The sequence below is a fragment of the Rousettus aegyptiacus genome, unplaced genomic scaffold (genome assembly GCF_014176215.1).
Source record: "Rousettus aegyptiacus isolate mRouAeg1 unplaced genomic scaffold, mRouAeg1.p scaffold_m13_p_13, whole genome shotgun sequence".
In the NCBI taxonomy this organism is placed as follows: domain Eukaryota; kingdom Metazoa; phylum Chordata; class Mammalia; order Chiroptera; family Pteropodidae; genus Rousettus; species Rousettus aegyptiacus.
In genome coordinates this window covers 53,370,628-53,392,299 of record NW_023416288.1, presented here as the reverse complement: position 1 = coordinate 53,392,299, position 21,672 = coordinate 53,370,628, and the positions used below count along the sequence as shown (strand labels likewise).

Here is a 21,672-nt window from a genome sequence, read left to right as displayed (position 1 = left end):
GTTTCCCCAGGAATATAGAGATTTCAGAAAATCTATGAATTCACTATCACATTGGTTGACTGAAGGAAAATAGAGTTATTTCAATACATATAGAAAATATAATGAAAATTTTTGGAGAGCTAGAAATAGAGAAGAATTTCTTAATAAAACTTATATACAAAAGGTCTACAACAAATCTCATATTTAATGGATAAATCTGAGGTACTTCTTTTAAAGTCAGAAACAAATTACATATGCTTTGCATAAATGATGCTTATAAGCACAGTTCTTACTAGACTAGCCAGTATAAAAGGAAAGAAAATAAAAATTAATATGGAGGGGAATGTATTATAATTACTTGCTGGTGATAGTATCATTTACATTTAAAAATCCAAGAGAACTAATAAGCAGATTAGTCAGCAAGATTTCCCAATGTATGTCAACATATAAAAGTGATAAGATTCCTGTATACCAGTAATAATCAGTTAGAAAATATAATAAAATATAAAATACTGTTACATGCCATAATAATGCAATTTAACAAAATGCACAAGAGCTTTATTAAAAATTATTAAACTCTAGTAAAGGACAAGAATGAAAATTCAAATAAATGTCAAAAATATACTGTGTTCATGAATGACTTTTCTTTGCAAAAATGTCATTTTTTAATTTTTTGGATATATTAAATGCATTTTCAATAACTACAATGAGAATTATGAGGCAAATTGGCATATTGGTTTTAAAATATATTTGGGAAAATAAAGGCTCTAAAATAGTTAATAAAAGTAAAAATTTGGGGTCTAAGGTAGAGAAGAGGATGAGTAACCCTTCTAGATATTAAGATACACTGCAAATCAATAATTAGTAAACTACATAAATATTTATATAAGAAAAACAGGCATATGGTACAGAATTGACAGTCTAGAAACAGAGCCACGTCTTTATGTGAACTTGGTAAATGATGGTGATGGCATCATAAATCAGTGGAAAATAATTTAAAATTAAATGTTTCAAGGAAAGTAGGTTCATTACTTGGGGGGAAATCAGTTAGTTGCTCTAGGTAGACCAAAAGATGCAAAATACAACACCTTTAAGAAAAAAATGGATAGATTTCACTACATTAAAAAATAAATATTTGGTTAACAAAGGACAACATAAGTTGGAATTTGAATAGCCAATAAGTCATTAAAGAGATTCTTGGCATCATTTTTAGTCAGAAATAATAACATTTAAACGACCACACAGTCTCCCTTTTTTCCTTCTCCAATGTCACTGCTACTTAGCCTTCATTTGAACCATGTCTTTGCATTCGCCTTTTAGGATCCAGTTTTCATTTGTCAGAAGCAAAGGCAAAAGTGTCCTACTTCTTAAGAGATTTTTTTTTTTTTTAAAACAACCGCTAATCAGATCAATTATGACTCCAAGAAAAGACATGGGAGAGTGACCAAGCTGGGCTTACAAGAAGATAGCGTGTGTTGGCTCACATATTTATCTTGCATTGATTCCATGATCTCTACTATGCCTCCCTGAGTCAAGTACCTCTCATGGTAACTGCCTGGAATTTATTGGAATACATACCCAATGAGGTTTCTCTTCTTAGTTTTCCGAAGTTTAATATTAAATACATGTGATATCTTTTTAACTATTGTTAGACATCAGTTTGTGAAGGAACGTATTTCCCAAATGTGACTTTGAGGCTACACCTTCAACCTCAGCCAGGTGGTTTAACACATTGTGCATCGCACTTACAAGATGCTAAACAACAGTTAAATGAAATAAGCAAAAAAAAAAAAAGGCAAGAGCAAATGAGAAACCCATTTATAACCATCAGATTGGGAAAATTTAAATGACAGATAGTACAAAGTGCTGGTGAGTTTGTGGAGAAACAAGAACCACCCTCCTGTCTTTGAGTGAAAGCATAAATTTGTGCACTTATTGTAGAGACAACTTAATGAATATTAGTGGAATTGTATCATGTTCATATACTGTGTCTTTGAAGTTTCACGCCTGAATATATGCCCCTCATATACTCTCTTGGAGATACAGGGAAGATGAGTTCTCAGAAATTTACTGTTGTGTAGTTTGAACCAGCAAAGAGTTAGAAATAACTGAATGTAGAGAAATGGGTAGGAGAATGTGATATATGCAGATAACGAAATACCATGGAGGGGTGAGAAGTGATGAACTAGATTTAGGTATGTCTATATTAATAAATCTCAAAACATAATGATGAATAAAGAAAAGTAAAAAAATACATAGCATGATTTTGGGTATGTTAATGAATCACACAAGAGTGAACACCTTAATATAATATTAACATACTGTCATTAAATATAAGAATATGGAAATAGGAAGTGCGCATGAGTGATGATGTTCTTGTGCTAACAAGTGATTGCGGTCACGTTATTTTGCTTCACTCCCTGAGACTTAGTTTTTCCCATTCTCCTCCAAAATCAGTAGGAATGGGAAAGAATATAGTTGGTAATAGCCAATTAATATCAAATAGTGATTGATCCTTCCCTTTTTATCCACGTGATCTCTATGCGCTCGCCAGTTCATACAGGAAATTCTTGCTGCCATTGTTAGCACATTCCTGAGATCACTTTCACCACCCCTGAGGATTTCTCATAATAACCACCCAGCGATGTGAAGATGAGGGCGTTTTCAACCTCCTGGCAGTCACGTCGTTAGCTGCTTAAGTGAAGCAACACCGCAGAGCCGTGGTCCTGAGTTTCCTGTCTGTTTATCTTCTGCGTGTCCAGTGATGTCACCCCTTTGCTTGACCGTTCCCACCCCTTTGCTCAGCTAGGAGCAAGGAGACGCTTACGCTTCATGACTCAGTATCAGCCCTGCTCTAAGATATCATCTGTGCAACCTTTTAGCTAGTCGCACCCTTGCGTGTGTAGCATGACTGCTTAGTCCGGTTTCACGCCTTCCACTAGCTTCCTTACTGACCAGGCAGCTACTGACATTTCCCGATCAATGCCTGAGCAGACGTCAAGTGAATTCCTACGCATACTTTGTTCGTTCGCTGGTAAAATTGCCGAAGCATCTCTGCCAACCAACCTTCTTCTGTTTTTCTCAAGCTTGCTTTTGCTCGCTTCATTCTTAAACAGATATTTCTTATCGATTATTGCTGTTCATGTTTCTTCTGATTCCACCACTGCCTCTACAACAGCTGAGAAAGGTTCCTGGAATGTAGTAAACACTTAATGAATGTTTGCTGCTCTTCTCACTGCCCATACTGCTAGGTCTCCTAGGACCATCATACGTCCAACAATTGTGTGTTAATCCTAGCGCCAAGTAGTTTACATATCTTATCTCATTTACTTTAATGTGCTATTACTGAGTATGTCGAAACCACTCAAGAAAAACCCTTAGGTTTTTCAAAATTGATTTCTTTAAAATTTGAGCTCTCCATTGACCTTTCTGTTTCTAAAGAATTTTATTATTAGTTTCAAGTGTAGAGTACATCGGTTAGACATTTATACAGTTTGTAAAATAATCCCCCCGATTGCTCTTTCTCTCCTCTGGCCCTCCACCTAGCCATTGCATGAGTGCTGACTGCATTCCCTGTGCCGTGTTCTCCATCCCCCTGGCCAACTATCAACTACTAATTTGTACTTCTTTAAGCCTTCACCCCATTCTCCCAGCCCCTCAATCCCCCTCCTCTCTGGCTGTCACCAGATTGTCCTCTATAGTTGTAAGTCTGTTTTGATTAGTTTGTTATTTTTGTTCCTTAGATTTCACATATAAATGAAATCATATGGTATTTATCTTTTTCTCTCTGACTTACTTCACTCAGCATAATAACCTCTAAGTCCATCCTTGTTGCACATGGTAGGATTTCATTTTTTTAATGGCTGAATGATATTCCATTGCATGTATGAGCCACAATCATCTGTTGATGGACATTTAGGATGTTTCCATATCTTGGCTGTTGTAAATTGTGCCGCCATGAACATAGGGGTGCGTGGATCTTTATGGATTATTGTTTTGGTTTTCTTTGGATAAATACCCAGAAGCGCAATTGCTGGGTCAAAGGTATATCCATTTTTAATTTTTTGAGGAATCTCAGATTGTATTCCATAGTGGCTGTACCAATTTACAATCCTGCCAGCAGTGTATGAGAGTTCCCTTCTTTCCACATCCTTCCCAGCACTCGTTGTTGTTCTTGGAGTTATTGATGACAGCCATTCCGACAGGTGTCAGGTGATACCTCATTGTGGTTTTAGTTTGAATTTCTCTGATGATTAGTGACCTTGAGCATCTTTTCATGTGTCTGTTGGCCATCTGTATTTCCTCTTTGGAGAAATATCTATTCAGGTCTTCTGCCCATTTTTTAATAGGGTTGTTTTTTGTTGTTATCGTTGTTGTTGAGTTGTATGAGTTCCTTATATATTTTGGATATTAACCTCTTATCAGATATATCATAAGTGAATATCTTCTCCCATTCGGTTGTTTGTCTTTTCATTTTGTTGATGGTTTCCTTTACCGTGCAAAAAATTTTAGTTTGATGCAGTCTCATTTGTTTATTTTTTCTTTTGTTTCCCTTGCCCGAGGAGATATGTCCGAAAGGAAATTACTGTTAGCAATATTAGATTGTTTACTGCCTATGTTTTCTTCTCGAAGTTTTATGGCTTCAGGTCTTCCATTTAAGTCTTTAATCCATTTTGAGTCTGTTATTGTATATGGTGTAAGAAGGTGGTCCAGGTTCTTCTTTTTGCATGTATCTGTCCAATTTTCCCAGCACCATTTATTGCAGAGACTGTCTTTACCCCATTGTATATTCTTGCCTCCTCTGTCACATATTAAATGAGCGTATAGGCATGGATTTATTTCTGAGCTCTCTATTCTGTTCCATTGATCAATGTATTCCACTTATCTTTATAATGTCAGAAAGGAGATGTTTTCTTCCTCTCCAAGGCCAGCACTTCAATATGTATTTTCATCTTCAGTCCTTTCTTCATTCTTCCTCTTCCACTGGCTCTTTTCTTGACCTTCAAAACATGCCCAGGTCTGCCTAACTTGTCTTGAAAACTCCCAGGTTTGAACTTCTTTCTGCATAAGATTCTATCACATTTGCCTCCTTCTCATTATATACATATTCTTAGGTAAGTTTTCAGTCTATCCTCTGCCTTTTTCTTGCCTGAATTCCATGTTGCTGGAACCCATCCCGATTGATTCGGAAGTAATCACATTCGGTCCTGATTTCCTAGTTACCAAAACCCTCTTCTAACTAAAATCTCCATAGAGTTTTCTAGTGCATTTTGCTGCCATGACCACTGTATGCTTGCAACTCTTTCTTCTTTGGTTTTTATGATAGGGCACATCCTGATTCTTTTACAGCTTTCTGGACACATTCCTCTGCCTCTTTGTGCCTCTTTAAGGCCAGATGGTGAGCATCATGTGAAGGCACCGTCTAAGGGACCTTGGAAGCAGAGCATGCACAGAAGGTCAGGGTTGGGGCATAGTAGGGTCAGCATTCACACTGTCACAGAGAAAGCACGAGGACACCGAAAGCAGAGAAAGGCATATACCTGGCATCAGTTGACAGATGACGTAGCTGCAGTTGTAGGTGAAATATTGTGAGTGTCTGGGCACACTTCGTCAAAGTGTTTATAAAAAACTGATGGAGCTGGAGCAAGGAAAGGCAGAGGTGTGTGGGCGGCAGTTGGGCGGGACGATAGGTAAGTCGGTCAGTTGGTGGGCAGAAGAAAAGATAGAGGAAGAGGAGTCTGGGCTCCATTTGCTTACTTCCTAGTGGTGGAAGTTAATTCTGGGTTGGCCTTGCTCAGAGGCCAGAGGTGGTGATGGCAGCAGGCTGGGCGATTGGGCGAGCGAGGCGAGGACCTGTTGCTGTTAATTGGCAGTGAAATGAGTAGAACCTGGTAGAGGTACAGATCTGCACGTTTTGTAGCTTCTTATTATAGGAATTCTCATATATACATAAAACAGAGTAGTATAATGAGCGTGCATGCATCTGTTATCCAATTTAGCGATTATCAACATTTTGCCAATCTTGTCGAATCTTCCCCCACACTCTTTGGCTTATTTCTTTTTGTTGCAACATTTTAATGCAAATCCAAAACATCCTGTTATTTCACCCACAGATAACTTAGTTCATTTACTTGTTTTGCGCCTAAGCACCTGCCTACACTGGCTCATTTTCTGCTTTTGTACAGTTCTTCATTTGGTTCCTCAGTTATGATGTTTGAGTACCAGGCGAGTCTTTAAAAAGATCAGTAGCCTTAAAGCTCAGCTCTTTCTGCAGACAGATGTCATAAAGACTCCAATACTAGTGCCTTCTGCTGCCTTACATTTCATGGTTTTAAGAGGCCCCACTGAGGGCCAGACCTTATTCCTTGAATTAAAGCAGGGTATGCCTTTCTTAGGCAGTTGGCTTGGTCTTTAAAGCTGAGATCTGCATTTTGGGTAAAAAGGACTTTGCATTTGAAAGTCCCTGAGCTAGTCTGATACGTAGCCTTAGAATGATTATTATAATCAACCTGAGTTTTTGAGCATCTCACTCTGGGAGATAAATAAGTACTGGAAATAAATGGACAAACCTAGTAGGAGAGGTACGAAGGGATAAAAGCATAATTAACAATACATGAGTGCATACAGTGCCTCTGATAAACTACAAAAATAGGTGTGCTCAATAATTATAGTGAACCAACTGTAGAAATCGTAAGTCAGGATATGTAATTTAATATTTTTTTTGAATGTGAATTTACTTATAATAAGAATCCTTCAAATAATCACATCTCGTACTGTGTTTGAATTACCTTTGTTAAGAAGGATAAATCATGCAAAACCAGGGCCTTGTAGAAAACCTGGGACTGTGATTCGCAGAGCAGTGAGCTGGGTCTGGAGCATTCGGCAGGCCTCGGGTGGTCAGAGGAGGATGGTGTCAGACTCAAAGGCGGGACTTGGTTTGACTTGGTCAGGAGCCAAGTTGAACACCAGGGAGGATTTGCATAGAGTAGTGGTAGAAGGTAATTTCTGAAAGGCACATGGAGGTGAGGGGGCGAATGCCGTACACTGTGTTTCTTGGAACATCAGTGCCAATCAGATGTCGCTGTTTTCATGAAAACCTCCGGGGTGAAGTGCATTTTGAAAATACTGCTTTGCAAAGAAAGTTTTAGGTCTCTTGATCACATATTCCAGCTCTGAACCAATGGGCATGTACGTGGAGAAGAGGTGATAGAAGGTAGCATTTCTCCTTCCTTTTCTAAATGAAGCATCTATGAATCCCAAAGAACATGGATTTTCTCAGCTCGTGGTTTAGGAAACGCCGTGTTAAGAAACTTATCTTAAAAGATATGAAGAGCTACCAAAAGCTTTTCTGCAGGAGACAATGTGACATGTAACCAAGATTAATCTGGTGTGGTTTTAGGAAGAAATGAAAAGGGAGAAAATGAAAGCAAGGCGAAGATTATAGTGTAGCTGAGAGGGGGATGTTGAGGACCTGGATTCCAGGAGGGGGTGTACGAATGGGAAGGAAAGTTCACATATAGGACATAACGCAAAGAAAGAACGTTCACTTTCAGAAGATAACTGAATGGGACAGATGAGGGTGAAGGATGAGCCAAGTGTTATTCCCAGGTTTTCTGTGTAGGAAAAAATTCAGGCCGTTGATAGAAGCGGAGGCGTACGCACAGAGCTAGTGAGCTGGAAAGGACGCCGAGGTCAGAACCGTGTGCTCTGAGCTGCGTGTGAGCCTTCAGGGGATGCTGCATAACAGCGGCCGACGTGAGTGTGGAAGTCCAGGAGAGAGAGGGCGGGCAGGACGTGGAGGCTTGGCAATGTTTACAGCTGGGTTCCGAGTGGTGTAAGTCTGTGCAGATGTTATAGGTGCTGTGCTATTCTGCAAAGAATACAATATCTGGAGACAGGAGTTCTGGTTTCTAGTTCTGTTTCCACCACTAATTCTTAGCTACTTTGGACAATTTATTTATCTTGCCTGAATATCTATCTATCCGTCCGTCCGTCCGTCCATCCATCCATCCATCCATCTCTCTCTATCCATCATCTCTCTCTCTCTCTCTCTCTCTCTCTCTCTCTCTCTCTCTCTCTCTCTCTATTATGTAACAAAAATGCCTATCTCAAAGGCTCATTGTGAAGGTTTAATTAGGTAGTATTTGTGTAGCATAAACTGTAAAGGGCTGTACCAATTTTAGTTACTACTGTGAGTGATAAGTCTAGGGAAGTAGGAACCTGAAATGTCAACCCTGGATCTAGAGATCTGTCCCAGGGTAAGTGAGCAGTGAGTAAAAACCAGTATGTTCGTGTCTGCACAAATGGCAGGACGTATGGAACTGAACTGGTATGGAGGAGGCAAGTGGCCGAACTGGTTATAACGAGCAGTTCTAGCAGTAGTTAGAGATCTACTCATTGGGAATCTGAGGCAGAAGGGGGCAGGCCACAGGGCGCTCTGTGTGATGGAAGAAATCCAAGCAGCAGGCCTAGAGCAGAGGGTGAGGATGCCAGCTCTTTGGAATGCCCAGAGCAGAGCAGAAACAAGTCTGGCAATGCCAAGCGGGTAAGTAACAGCAAGAGTTAGTCTCAGAGTTGGGAGCAGAGCCTACGCGAGGAGGTCCTTAAGTAATAAAGGTACAAAAACAATCACCAAGACTCCACCACTTACTGTGTGCCAGGCACTATTACAGGCTCTTCGCTTAGACTGAATTACTTCATCCTCAGGCAATCCCATCATTATCAGCATTTTCCAGATAAGGAAACTGAGGCTCACAGGAGTGAAGTGACTTGCACGTGGCTAGGAAGTACCAGAGTCAGGATTCATGTGCTGTGCGACTGGCCTTCAAGTCCTGCCTCTACCTGTGCCGCTGGTGTTAGAAGGAAAGGGAGGTTCCCAGAGGGCAGTAACCCCCGCCGCACCCACATTCCCAGGGGTTGGCCGTTCTTACTTTATTACACCCCTGTGCTCTTCATACCCTTTCATTCCACTGACCAGTCTACTCACGATCACTGTGGGTGTTAATCCTACGACGGACAGTGGCTTGCTTAGTTAATTCTGTTGCATCTTCCGTTACGGTGGCAGCAGGGTGGGCTTTGCATTCAGAGAAGACTGGACCTAAGGACCGGCTCCACTCCTTGGTGACCACGTGCCTTTGACTGGTTACCGACAGTCTCTAAGCCCGCCTTTTGTCACCTGTCGCTTGAGGCTAGTATTGTGCGTGACGAGTCCACGTTTGGTTTCGGAACCATGCACTTTGAATCCTGGCCTGGTCTTTTCCTAGCTGTGCGCCATGAGGAAAATGATGAGTCTTTCTCCTTCTGTTTTCCCGTCTATAAAGTCGGCACAACACCAGTCGTACCTCCGCCAGAGTGGAGTGTCGTTAGCCTGACACCCAGGACGTGGTGAGCGCTGTGCCAGTTCCACTCTGTGACAACTTACGGGGCTTGAGGGGGGCACGAAGCGATAATTCCGCGCAGTGCCGATGGCTGCAATGTGTGGCACAGAGTTGGTCCTCACCGAAGACCACGCCTTACCATCTTCTTATATCTCGATGCATTTACCACAGAACGACATCAACACACGGTCATAACCTCCCCTCGAGGACTGACCCTCTGCAAGCTCTCAGGGACCTGCCTCGCTCTTGAATCTAAAGTCAAGTCTCATTACAGACTCCAAGGAACCGAGAGAAATTTCTTAGAACTCTTGGCCGCAGGCGGCATCTTTCTAGTTCCCTCCTGCGGTCTCATCTGGAGAGTTCTCCTGCCCTGGGCATGCCGTGCGGGCGCCTCAGCAGGGGTCCCGTTCCTCAGAGCTGGACAGGGTGCGGCACACAGCTCAGGTGCCTCTCCTGGCTGTTGGCTGAGCGATGCCTCCTAAGCCTGTTTCATAAACCTCGTCACATACTTAATACTCAAGTTCCTGGCAGGGAAATGCACTTCTTAGTTGAAATTTTATCATTATCCAAGTTAAAACATAGTTAGATAAGGCTGAAAAGATATCCGTCCCTTACTTTGCCCTTGCCTGCCTCTGACTTCTCCTCAGTGTCAACTCTTTTGATTACTTGGTCTGGCAAGGTATTAAAAAAAAATCAGAATCTATTCTTTGGTTTTATATGTTATTTCTCAGCTTTCTACTATGGAAGACAAAAATTTGGCTTTGTTACACTCCTTTTCCCCAGCACAAACACATATAAGACAAACACATACATCTCTTCCCCATGTAATAACGACATCATAGTTCTGGTATAGAATGAGATTCATTATGTACGTGATTGTGATTATGCTAATATTATTCACGGATGAGCCATAGAATATACTGTTACCGCCAATTATTACATTTCCCTTCTTGTCGAACTTTTATTTCCCCAGAGTTGATAATGACCTCATGTTTGTTATTGTCGTTGTTTGCTTAGCTTTCATTACAGCCGTCACCATGGTTGTGGAGACGTCCCTCCTGAAGCCTCAGACTCCCGCCCCAGTGTGGACCAGCTGGTCTTTGCTTGCCGCACGGCTGTCTCCCCGGCATCTCCCCCCATCTCTGTCCTGGAGCTCATCTCACTCTCTCTTGGATCCCTGCTTCCTGAATGCTGGATTTCTCTCTCTCTCTTTTTTACTCCTTTATTGGTCGGAAAATATCCCCCTAGAAACTTCCTTAAAAAAGGGAATGTGGGAAAATAGAGGTATTGAGGCCTTTAATGTCTGATAATCTCTTTATCTGTCCACACAATGGATTAATATTTTTTTGGGGGGGTTGTAAAATCTTTTGCTGAAAGTCGTTATCCCTCTGAATCGTGAGGACGATTCCATCGTTACCCACGTTGGGTTGCTCTTCAGGGGCGAGGTCCCATTCCGATTCTCACCCCTTTTCATGTCACCTAATTTTCTCTTTTTCTCTGAAAACACTTGGTGTCTTCTCTTTGTCCAGAGGGACCTGAAGGAAGTATCAGGGCACTGTGCTGTGGCGTGGGTCACTTTTGAAATGAATCAGGGGTGTCTGGGTGGATCCTTTCAATCTCGAACCTCGTGGCTTTCGTTCCTGGAACATATTCGGTGGTTACGTTTCGGCCACTGTTGTTCCCCCCGTTGACTTTGTTCTTTCTCTGTGAAACACCTGTTCAGGGGTCGAACCTCTGGCTGCTCCTCTACTTTTTTTTTTTTAAGTATATGTTTTCTCTAGTTTTCCTTCTGTCTTTTTTTGCTTTACTGATGGGAGATTTTCTTGCCTATTTTCCAACACTTTCATTTAATTTTCCATTTCTACTGTCAAGATTATGATTTTAAAGAACATTGTATTCTCTGGTGTATCCTTTCCTTGTGCAATGTGATATTCTATTTGTTTTCATCTGATGGACGCAATATCTTTTCTAATTTCTCAGAGGAAATTTGCTATATATATTTTTTGTAATATCTTTCTTTCCCCTGAAATTTCTTTTTGTGTATTATGTTTAGTTTAACATTAGAGTTTAAAAAAAAAATGCCTGGTGCTTCCTAGCTCTCTGTTCATACTTATGAAGAGTCGATAAAAACTATTTAGAAGAACAGTATGTACAGATAAAGCTTGTTGATTGGCAGGCTTTAACAATTGAGTGGTCCCTCATTTACTTCAGCAGGGACCTCTAAGTGTCAGGATCTGTAAATCTCTTTTACTGACTTGTCAGCGTACTCAGAAAGGGAGTCACTAATCTCTAGCCTGTAGGGTTCAAGTCTGGCTGTCGACATTCTGAGAATATGATAGGGAAAGGGATCTGAGGGTGAGAGGGGGAAGAAGTCTTGCTCTCCGCCCCTGTTTTCAGCATACTACACCTGTTCTTGCATAGTACGGTGTCCCTGAGTACAGGGTTCCTCCAGTTTAACCTCCCCCATCTACATTTGGGGTAGAGTAGGGTAGGGCTCTAACTGCTTCTCTGCAGACTTTTAAACTAGCCCTCATGTTCTTTGCCCTTCAGAGCCCCCCTCCTCCCAAATTCTAGGACTCCCTGGTAATCTGCACTATAAATCTGGGATCAGGGTTCCTATTTTTCCAGCCTAGGTTTCTGTTTTCTTTGCTCTGCTAAGTTGGGTATGCAACTGTCTGTTTTGCAAAGTCTAAAATTTCATTGCTGTCATCTCCACTTGGATTTCCTTGATCCTTGAAAATCCTTATGCCTTTTGTAGTCCCTTAATTGTCATTTTAGTGAGGTGTGAGAGGAAGCAGAGATGATCTTACATGGTAGGTCTCATGCATAAATGGAATTTTCCTGAGAGATACTTCTTTACCATCTTCTGCAGGACTAGCATTTTGGTTCATTGATTTTTTTTCTCTCTCTGTCTCTTTTTTTCCATTTCATTGTTTTCTGCTGTTATTCTCATTACGTCCAGGGCATTCTGGATTGATTTCCTGGAATCAACAGTCTAGGTCATTATGTTTCAAACTTTTTTAAAAATTGTGACTTATAATAGGTACTTTTTACATCATACTTAAGTATGTGCACCAAAACCCTCGTGTGTGTGTGTGTGTGTATGACACTTATGTATTATGTGTGATAAATAAATTAAATTTTTTTCCAATTCAATTCCATTATGTTACAGCCTAGCTATATTCTCTTTGGTTAAGAAAAAAAATATGTTCAGAACCTGTGAAACTATATTCACTGCCTACTAATGGTTAGTGATCTACAGTTTGAAAAACATTGCTGAAGATGATTCTGATAACAGGTCATATACACAACATTTAGAGAAAATCTTTACTATTTCTTAATTCATGTCATTGATAAAAATGAAAGCAAGCTAGGGCACACTATCTAGTCCTACAGAATACCCCTAGAAATCTCTCACCAGGTAGAAACACTGTCATTAATGAACATATTTTACATATGGTGGTTTATCCATTCATTCAACAAATATTGAACCCAGATCTGAATGTAGGCACTATGAATGTAATAATGGGTAAAATAGATACAATCATTTACCTATGAAATTTCTATCTTAGAGGGTAAAAACAGTCCATAACAAATTATACAAATAAACATGTCAAGTGATGGTAAGTGCAAATAAACAAGATAAGGAAGCTATGGGGGGTGTTACGCGATTTTATTTGGGATGGCCAGTGATTGTTTCTCTTTAAAAAAATGATATTCGGGCAAAGAGCTGAAAAAAAATGAGAGATAGCTGGAGAAAGAGCATTGCAAAGAGAGGAAACAGCCAGTGAAAAGGCCCTGGGGCAGGGTCACACTCGGACCTGGAGAGGAGCGTGAGCGGGGAGGGGAGTGATGGATATGGGAACTGGGGCAGCAGCGTCCAGGCCACGGATTTCTTTAAAGACCATGGCAGTGCCTGGATCTTACTCTGAGAGAAAGACGCTATTTGAAGCGCTTTTGCAGCTGAGTTCTATGATCTGACTTACACTTTGAAAGAATCAATCCGTCCGCTGTGGGGAGAAGAGGACATAGGGAAGGAAGATGGAGGCAAAGGCAGATAGATATCGGAAATGTCCCGGCAAAAGGTGGTGGTGACTGGGATGAGGGCCAAGGCAGTAAAGGAGGTGGGAGATGATTGAATTCAGCACTGCATGTATCTAGAAGGTAGAGCGGACCGAGTCTGCTGGTGATTGTATGAGGGAGTGGAAGGAGGCAAGAAGCTAGCATCCACTCTCTGTCATCCCATTTATGTATTTTATAGCACTTGTTACCATTTATAATTATATTACACGTGCTTTCTTAATTGCGTATTGTCTTCCTTAACCACTGGAATAGCCATTTCGTGAGATCGGAAACCTCGCCTAGCTTGTTCCCAGACATGTTCCAGCACCTAGAAGAAGGCCATATAGAAGGCTCAATAAATATTTGGTTGTATGCATGAGTGAAAGGAAAAAAATTGGCATCTATATTGAGTCCTTAATATATAGCCCTTTCGCTCTCTAATTCCACTTCTAGGAATCCAAAATTTTTGTGGACTTTTCCACAAATGCAAAGACTTATTCCCATAGATAGTTATCAAAGCAGCTAATCCTAACAGTGGCAAATTAAACGCTTCCTGACTGTTCAGCAAGAGGAGAGTCGGGGACAGTTCCAGAAACGTTCAAGGGAGGCTTTGCCCACTCGGGGGGCAGGAAGGCTGACGGTTGGAACAGTCCTCTCTGTCCAGGCGTCAGCGTCAGAGCCCGGCCGACCCACGGGCGCAGGACAGGGTCGTGCCAGCTAGATGGCAGGGTCACGTTCGTTCGCTTCAAGTCACGCGTTATAATGACAGCTCTTCAAATCTCGAGGGTTTAATTTAAAAAGTTTTACGCAGGCTTCGAACCGGTTCCTGAGGCCTCGTTATTGCCAGCTCTCCTCGCCCTGGGCCTGTGTGGAGGGAGTTAAGGGAAAGGAGAGAAGTGACTCAGGAAGCAGTAGGGAGGAGGGGGAGGAAGAGGAGGCGGATGAGACAGAAAAGCCCCAGGGAGGGCGGAAGCAGAGCCTTAATTAAAACCCAGCTGGGCAATTTGCATCCCCGAGTGAGTTTAACCCTGAGAAGGACAGGGTAGCCTCAGAAGACGCTGTGGGAATACAGGTTTGCTGGCGCCTCAGAGGTGACACTCTCGGTGGGCATCGCAGTGCATCACAGCTCGGGGAGGCACTGGGCGCATTCCGGTGCGTTCCCGTGGGAACGCGTGGTTGCGTGCAAACGTGAGCACATCAGCGTTTACAGCTTTGCTAATGAGTGAAACCTACATTTATTCTGCTGAGTGCTGGGAAAAATAAACGAGATAGAGCCTCATTTTTTTTTCCCCCAAAGAAAGAATTGTTATTTTTTTAAAACCTGTACAACAGAGTTTTGAGTCCTACTACTCAAGTATATTTATTCCCAGATCAAAGAATTTCTGAGCTGAAAGGAACTTAGAACTATTTTGCCTCTTCATTTTACAAATAAGGAAAATGATATCCAGAGTATTTGAAGAGGAAGAAATGGTAGATAGTACTCTAAATTTTGGTCCCTATTTCAGCTCTTTTTATATTTTATACTGTTTTCTATTTTTTTTTCCTGGATTTATTTATTCCACAAATACTTATTGAAACCCACGTGCAATGCACTGGTTAGCCGCTGGGGAGAGCAGTACACGAAGCTGGAGCTGGAGCGAATTCTACTCCGGATACAAACAGTCTTACCCTCATTCTATCTCTTCCTTTCCTCTGCCTGACTCTAAAACTGACTTTAGGAGATCGGGGTTTAGCCCATCGTGTGCCAAATAGGATCTAATGCTGCAAAGGAGAAAATATAGGTACTTTTTGGGCCTTAAAGAGATTCCAAAGATTGGACGGCGTTCTTGGAGGAAGGGGCTGTCGGGTTGGCCTGAGGATGGTATAATTGTGAGCATATCTAGTGTGGCACTCGGAGATCTTGGCTGGCAAGCAACAGAAAGGAAAGCCTTGGCTAAATTCTGTAGGAAAGAAGTTTGCTAGAAATAACTTGGGTAGATCGCATGACTGATGGAGAACCAGGTCTGAATACACGAAGACTCGGGACCTATGTTCAGATACACAGGCGCTCCTCGGAGGTACTAAGGGTTCCATTCCAGGCCACCACAGTTAAGAGAATATTGCAGTAAAGCAGTCAGGTGACAATTTGGTTTCCCAGGGCATGTAAAAGTTACGTTTGTAATCATCTGTACTCGTGTGAAACAGCATTAAATCTAAAAAACAATATACGTATCTTAATTTAAAAATGGTTTATTGGAGGCGGGTCAAGGATGGCTGTGTCGGTGGGTGCTGACCTGGCTCCCTCACAGCACATGGCATGTACACCCACATTTAGAGCAAATCCTCCTGAGAGAAAATGGTGAGCCAACTGAACAGCTTCTGCACAGCAAGCAAAAGAGAGGGACCGCGCAGAGAAGGTCAGGGAACCTAACAAAGCTAACTGCAATCCGAGCCTCAGCAGGTCATAATCTTTCCACTGGTGGAGGGTCTCGCCTCGACCTTGATGGCTGCTGACTGATCAGCAGGGTGGTTGCTGAAGGCTGAGGTGGCTGTGGCAACTCTTTAAGTAAGACGACAATGAAGTTTGTTTGCCACATTGACTGACTCTTCCTTTTCGTGAACCATTTCTCTCTAGCACGTGACGCTGTTTGGTAGCATTTCACCCCCAGCAGAGCTTGTTTCTAAACTGGAGTCGGCCTTCTCTCACCCTGCTCTGCTTCGCCAACCAAGTCTGTGTGATATTCAAAATCCTTCGCTGTCATTTCCACAGTGTTCACAGCATCTTCACCGGGAGTAGATCCTGTCTCGAGAAATCACTTTCTCTGCTCATCCAGCTTGATCACGCTTTCTCACGCGATCACGGCAGCTCAGCCGCATATTCCTTCCGGACCATTCTGGTTCCGGTTCTCGGGCTGTTTCCACCACATCTGCAGTTAACTTCCTGCACTGACATCTTGAGTCCCTCAAAGTCATCCACGGGGGCTGGAATCAACTTCTTCCAAGCTCCTGTTAAGGTGGATATTTTTACCTCTTCCCCTGAATCACAAATGTTTTTAATGGCGCTAGAATGGTGAATCCTTTCCAGAAGGGTTTCAGTTTACTTTGCCCACATCCATCAGAGGAATCACTATTGATGGCAACTAGAGCTTCATGAAATGTATTCCTTAAATAATATGACTTGGAAGTCAAAATTACTCCTTGATCCAGGAGCTGCAGAAAGGATGTCATGTTCGCAGACATGACATCATTAATCTTGTCATGTATCTCCATCAGAGCTCGCGGGTGACCAGGTGTCTGTAAGCAGTAATATTTTGAAAAGATCTTTTTTTTCTGAGCAGTAGATCTCAACAGTGGGCTTAAAATATTCACTTAATCATCTTGTAAACACATATGCTGTCACCCAGGCTTTGTTGTTCCATTTTTAGAGCACTAGCAGAGTAGAATTAGCATAATTCTTAAGGGCCCTAGGATTTTTGGAATGGTAAATGAGCACTGGCTTCAACTTAAAGTCACCAGCTGCATTAGAGTCAGCCCATCCTCTGATGCTTCGAAACCAGGCGCGGGCTTCTCTCTAGCTATGAAAGTCTTAGGTAGCATCTTCTCCCCTCTAAATTGTAGATTTTCTTCTACGTTGAAAATCTGTTTGGTGTAGCCGCCTGATTCATGATCCAAAATGTTACTGGATAACTTTCTGCAGCTTCTGTACCAGCACTTGCTGCTCCACCTGGCACTTTTGTGTTACGGAGACGGCTTCTCTCCTCAAACCTCATGAACCAATAACCTCTCGTAGCTCCAGAGTTTTCTTCTGCAGCGTCCTCACCTCTCCCGTTCTCCTCACCCTGCCCCAGCTGGGTTCCTTCCCAGTCACCATCGACCGTGACCGTGACGAGATCACTGGCAGCCTCCCGAAGACTGATCCTGAAGTTACCTCTCCTTTTTCATGAGTATTCAGCAGCATGAGACTGTTGACATCTGCCTCCTCTTCTGCTTTAAAAACTTATTTTCTTTCCCATGGTTCTGTGACGCTCCCATAGGTCTGGGCTTTCCTCTTATCTCGCCGGGCTGGTCCTTCTCAAGCTCATTCGCTTGCCTCGAAATGCTGGCCTGCAGCATCCTCAATGTCCTTTGGAAGGAATTCGATTCAGCCTAAACCTTCGAACATTATCTATATTCTGATAAGTTCTAAATTTATATTTTCAGACCTAAGCTCGCCTCTGAAGTCTGGACTCATCTATCACATTGCCTATCTGATATCTCTTCCTCAAGTCTACACCCCAAACCTCTAACGCCTAGACTCATATAGCCAACTGTCTCTTTGATTCTATCTCTTAATCCCATAATCCCATTTCCTACTAAATTTGTTGAAGGTATGAAGAACACCGAGGGCTCAAGCCAAGAGCCCACGTGTCACCTTTGATCTCTCTTTACCTGTCTCCATCACATCCAGTTTATCAGCTAAGTCTATTAGGTCTACCCCCAAATATAGAGGATCATATTTTCTGAAAATAATGACTGCTTCGTCTCTCTTTTCAGTTGCCCTATTTTTCTTGTCTGAATGCGTTAATGAGGCTCTCCGGGGACCTGCGGAAGGCAGCATTAAGAATAAACACTCTTCTCACGTTCTTGGATTTAATGTGAACGCGTCTAACTTTTTGCTGCTTGAGTATGATGCTTGCTGAACATTTCTGGCAGATATGCTGTTTGTTACTGGATGTTTCTCTCTACTTTACCGCACTACAGGTATTTAATTGTGACCGGATCTTGGATTTTTCAAATTATTTTTTGACATGATCCTAAAGTTTTTCTCTTGAAATCTGCGAATCTAGCGAACATATTAGATATAGAAGTATTGTGTTATTCTTGCACTTTTGAGATTCCTTCGTTCCCCCATCCACTTCCCCTGGCCCTGGGGAGCTCCGGGGTCACTCCTGCTCTGTGAAGCACTTGGCATGGGGCAGGTTCTTGATTTTCTGTCACCGGGGGATACCATCTCCCCTGATCTTTAGGGGGAGCCTCCCCTCTGTTCTTCCAATGTTGTATTAGTGTTTTAGAAAAGATCTCATCTTCCTAGTAATTTAGGGCCAGGGACTGGAGAGGCTGGAGGCTGTGCTTAGAATGCCATCTTGAGGACAGGCAGGAGAGGACTCGAGTTATTTTGGTTGATGATAATAAGATTTAGGGGGTCATCGTGACTGAGAGAAAGGTCCTTGATCCAGAATTTAATGACAAGTAGCAGGACTGGAGGAAGTGACCATTCAGAGAGAGAGAGAGAGAGAGAGAGAGAGAGAGAGAGAGAGAGAGAGAAAGCCTCTCCAAAATTAATGTTGGCTAAAGTTCAAGTTAGGAGAGAAAAGAAATGGGTATGGAAAAAAGTGAAGATGGACTGTAAAATGTCAAGATCTAGGGAATTTAATTAAAAACTAATTATTTCCTTTGAAAATTTCCATCCCCCACAAAAAATATTTGGTGAAAATGTAATCATATAATTCTTGACTATATAAAAGGGGCGGGGAGGAAACCAAAGGAAAGTTCCCGCTCATCCAGTCTGACCACCAACGGGACCCCAACTTGCGTCGTCAGTTACAGGTAGAAAAAAGTGGAGAAAAGATTAAAGTCATCTTGCAACTTTCTTCAGTACTAATGGGAGGATTACTTTGAAATTCGGTAACTATCATAGGCCTCTCTAGGATGTTCAACTGATGCAGGAGCTGAGAATCCTTAATCAGTCTCCAATACATTTACCGAGTCCACAAATACCTATGGCAAACTTTTGATGTGCCAGGCACTGTGCTGTGTGTTCGAGATAAAACTCTGAGACATGCAGACATCAGCCCTGCCTTCCTGAGGTGTACAGTCTAGTGAGGAAAGAGAACGTTAAACAGGCATTAACTGCAAATGTGATGAGAAGCATTATGTAAAACATGGGTGGTCTGGCTGCAGGTAAGCAGTATTCACAGATCTTCAAATAGACTGAAAAGATGAGACGCCCAAGCATTGGTCAGCCTTTCTGGCCAGACTCCTGTTCTTCCAAAGCTGGAAATAAACAAATTCTTTGTTTTTATCCTCTCTATCCAAAGACACCTTTAAAAGCAAGAGTGTATGGTTTCCGACTCATGGAATTCTAGAGGTGGAGGCTTCGGTGACCACTGGCTGTCTTTACCATGAGTGGAAAACTGGCTTGTGTTGTCACTGCCATGACTCGTGTCATGTGGGAGCCCACCGACTACGAGTCGGGGACAGAGATGTGATTTTAACAGAGATGTCTGTTCTGGGTCAAACTCTCTGTGAGAAGAGGCGGGGGACCAACAGCAAACTGGAGAGGACTTGAGGACGGGGGAGATATCTTAGTCGGACTTTTCCGATGGCATGTGAAATGTACCTCAAACTGGTAGAAGCAAAAGGAAGCAACTTACTGATTTAAGAAACAAAAAAGTCTTGGAGTTAACTTGGAGTAAGACCCGTGTCCTCAGGGATACTGATCTTTGTCTTTGAGTTAAAATCGCTTTCCTTGGTGTGGGTTGCATTGTTCATCAGCCTCTCTTTGTGTGAAGATAATATTGTTAAAAGGCAGCTCTTGCCTTTAATGGCTCATAGAAACCATAATCTTGGAAAAAAAAAAAAAATCTTCCTGGGCAGGGACTGTAAGGTTTTCTAAATGGCCACCAGGGGGAGAAAGAGAGCAACACAGGTGAACACAGGCTACAATGTCTAAGGTTCATTCAAGGTAGAAATTACATCCATGTGCCACTTAAGGACGGGTGATTTCGCCAGCGTGTGAACATCGCAGAGTGCTCCTAGAGGGTAGAGCCTACTGCACGCCCTACCTGTACGGCTAGCCTATTGCTCCTGGGCTACACACCTGTAAGGCATGCTACTTTACTAAGTAACACAATGCTAAGCGTTTGTGTGTCTAAACATATCCAAACATAGATAAGGTGCAATAAAAAATAGTATAAAAGATTTTAACAAGGCTAACCTTATTAGGCCACTGTCACATACACAGAGTTTAGGTGTTTCAGATATTGGGTCTAATAACCTCCAAGAATGTCTGTGGTCCCTCATCCTGTGTTCTCAGACACGAGGCTGGAGGTTGGGGCTTCCTTAAGAATGAGCATAGCGCACCCGGATGCAAGCCGTGTGGTTAGGACAGGCTTCTCGTAGGACTCCACCAAGCTGTTATTCGAAGTATAGGATCTTTAATATGCTCCAGACTAGGTAGGGCAAGGTCTTGGCACTGAGGGATGTCTGTCCTAGAAGAATGACCCTTATCATTGAGCAGTTGCTTTTTAATAACTAGAAATAATCTGTTCAGGTTTTAGCAGTTCGGATCTGGTCATTTTGTGATTCGGTGGCCATATACACAGTTTCACGCGTGTAGACTTGCAGGTACAATAACTGTGCAGTATGTCGGCTTAAAGTGTGGGCTCTCAAGCCCAGCTTCACGGTGGCTCCGTGTCTCTGCTTCCTTCTGTGCAGAATGCGGACAGTAATTGTGTTCTTTAGGACTGTTGTGGGCATAAATAAATAAAAGCACTTATAATAGTTCCCAGCAAACAAGAGTTTATGATGATTCACCTGCGTTGACATCCTTGGGAATAAATGTACTCTGCAACATAGATTTTTAGGTTCTTTGCTTTGAACGGGATTAGATAAATGCACAGTATTTGTTAAAACTCCCTGGTTGGCTCCATCCATTGTGTCCGTCCACTGACTTTTCTCATCTATAACTTAACTAATTCAGTCCTGAATAGTTCCCAGTGCCCATGTATTTCAACTTCCCTGTTCAAACTGCAGCTTGTTCAAGATGAATTAAGATGCTGGGGCTGAGAGCAGACTGCGTGGCTCTATTAGAGCGGGCGTCGTTTGTGAGCATGGCCCAGGCTCGTGAGTGCCACTCGCGTCACCTCACCGAAGCACACAGCGCCCCGGGTCCCCGTCTCTGCAGACCCAGGAAAGCCCTGTTTTGCCGGCATGCCGAGAGTCCTCGTCGTGAGCGCCCTCGCATAGCTTCGTTTTCCTTAGGCCGATTGTGCTGGGTCTGAATTTCCAAATATGCCCTGAGTTTTGTTCTTTCACCCCCGAGAGTTGTCTTTGGGCTGTTAAGGGACTAGCGACGAGAGAGAAGCAGCTGTCGGTGGCTTTCTTGGTTTGTCTGATTCTCCCGTTTACCTGTAATCCTCAGTGAAAAAAAAGATTCGCTTTCTTCGGGTTATTCTTCGTGAAAGGATGATAAATTGAAGCAGCTTTTGTAAGTTTGTTGAAAGGCGAGCAAAAA

At 42.5% G+C, this 21,672-nt stretch overlaps 1 long non-coding RNA gene across 1 annotated transcript in view; it reads left to right on the top strand.

Moving 5' to 3' along the window:
- The window catches only part of LOC118610757, a 167,487-nt gene that overhangs the window by 15,509 nt on the left and 130,306 nt on the right, over positions 1–21,672 (top strand). The gene's annotated exons all lie outside the window — the stretch shown is intronic.